The following is a 2,676-nucleotide window of genomic DNA, read 5'->3' on the forward strand; positions in this document are numbered from 1 at the left end:
GTAAAGTTCCATTTTTTGGAACTCGGAGGGGGGGGGTCCAAGATGGCTGCCTAATCAGATGTGTTTGTACGAGCTCCTGCACCATATGTGCTTAGATAGTGCAAAAAGGACTTTTAATTAATTGTATACTGCCTGTATGCCATTTTGTTGCTTCTTTGATTTGAAGACTACCTTTATAGTGTCACCATGGGGCGTAAACGCGGTCATTTGAGTAACTCTTCGACTGATGCTAAGGAGGCTAGCGTTAATACTAATGCATGCTCACCAGCCAGTATCGGTCATGATTACGTTGTTTCTTGTGCAAGCGAGGAAAATGCGTTCTGTTTAGTGGAAGAGGAGTTCCCTGCGTTGCCTATCACACCGAGTAAATCACCGGTCATAAAGAAGAGAGCAAGTGACGACACTCGAGCTGATATCTCATCGCAGCTATTAGGCATAACACAGCTGATCAACAGTCGCTCAGACGGAATTGAAAGAAAGATCTCGGACATGTCAGCTGAATTAAAGGCCGTTGTTGAGAAGGTTACTACTCTTGAGCGGCGAATGGATGGTGTTGAACGACCTGTGGCTCAGTTGCAGCGGAGGATGGATGATATGGAGACATATTTGAGAAGGCGTAATTTGAGGATATCCGGAATTCCTGAATCTGAGCGCGAAGATATTAAGCTTGAGGTTGTCAAAATCTGCCAAAAAGTTCTCCCTAGTGAAAAGGACAAACTCTCAGATGTTATCGACGTTGTCCATCGTCTCGGGAAGATGCAACAAGGTGGCGCCGGCGCGGATCGTCCCAGGGTGACCATTATGCAGTTCTCCGTTCGCTCTTACAGAGACGCTATCTGGAAGGCCGTGAAGAAATCTTCCTTTCTGAAAGAGAACGGTTTGCGCTTTATGGAGGATTTTTCAGCCGGAGATCGTGAAAGGAGAAGGAAGCTGTGGCCAGAGGTCCAAAAAGCGCGTGCAGAGGGGAAGACGGCATACTTTGTTGGAGGCAGAGCTTTCATTCAAGGGCAGGGTGAAATCTTGTCTACTTAAAGTGCTTTCATTTTAATAATAGGCGTCGCCTATTTTGACTTGGACTGATCTGTCGTGCACTTTGTAGACATTGTTACGGGTTTGTTTTATACATTTAAGAATCTGCCAATATTTTCCATTACAGTGTTCTTTTTGTAATTTTTGATATTTAACATGGTGCTGCCTTTTTTTAGCATTTTTGATTTTTGTGACCTACTTTCAAAAATCTAAGTCTATAGAGCGCTCTTAAAGCAGGTTAATTGTTCCATTTTTTGTGATTTCAAATGTCTTTTTCTGTTGTGTCTTTAAACACCAGGGGTTTAAGAAATGTTGTTAAACGCAAGGTCTTATTTTTATTTTCTAGACAGTTTGGTTCTGATTTTGTTTTTTTTCAAGAGTCTCATTCTAATGATAAAGATGTTAATTTTTGGAAGTCGCAGTGGGGTAATGAGATATGGTTTTCTCATGGTTCAGAGCACTCTGCAGGCGTTTCCTGTTTTAAAAATAATTTTGCAGGGGATGTGTTGCATACATACTGTGATGAGTATGGGCACTTTACTTTGTTAGTTCTAAAATGTTATAATGTCAATCTTATTGTTGTTAATTATTATGGGTATAACTCTAGATCTGAGAATCATCAGCTATTATTTGTTTTGGAAGATAAGCTTACTGATTGCAAGTCAAAATTTCCAAATGCTTATTTAGTGATAAGATAAAATCACTTGGTGGTGATTTTAACACTGTCCTAAATGAATCTCTTGATAGGTGGCCACCTGGTCGCCAATCAAACTCAAACACAGCTTTGAAAGCTTTTATGCATAGATTAGAGCTTGTAGATATCTGGAGGGTTAAAAATACATATGACAGAGAATACACCTGGAGCAATAAAAATTCATCTAGACTTTCACAAATTGATTTTTGGTTAGTCTCTAGAAATTTAGATAAAGAGTATATTTCTGTTGATATTTCTACAACGCCATTAACAGATCATAAGGCTGTCTCTATTAAATTTATGTTTTCTCCTGAAGCGATTTATCAAAGGTTCCTCTTATTGGAAAATGAATAGTTCGTTACTTAATCATAAAGAGGTTAAGTCAGAGCTGGGAAGACTTATTGGCTTTTATTGGAGCAAAGCTAAACGAGAAAATTATTTTGGTTTAAATTGGGAATTGTTAAAACATGAAATTGGGAAATACCTCAGAAAGTATAGTGGTAATTTGGCTAAATTAAAACGTCTCGAAGAAGTTAAAATTGTTAGTGAAATCTCTTCTATTACCAAGATCTTGCCTGAAAATGTGTCCGATAGTCAAAGAACTCATTTAGTTGATTTACAAATTAAGTTGGATGATTTGTATAAATTAAGAGCAGAAGGTGCTTTTATTAGATCAAGGCAAAGGTGGCTTGAGCATGGAGAACAAATGTCTTCCTATTTTTTAAGCTTGAGAAAAATAGGGCTAAACATAATTCTATTTCTCAATTAAATATTGGAGGGGTTGTCTCAGAAAATCTTAAAGAAATTTCCCAATTTTGCTACAAGTTTTACTCTAATTTGTATCAATCTAAATTTAATCTAGCCGATTTGGATAGTTTTAGTAAACATCTTGGTAATGTTAGGACTATTAGTCATGATGATTAATCCCCCAATTTCTATCGATGAGATTAAGG

The sequence above is a fragment of the Carassius carassius genome, chromosome 31 (assembly GCF_963082965.1).
Source record: "Carassius carassius chromosome 31, fCarCar2.1, whole genome shotgun sequence".
Lineage (NCBI taxonomy): Eukaryota > Metazoa > Chordata > Actinopteri > Cypriniformes > Cyprinidae > Carassius > Carassius carassius.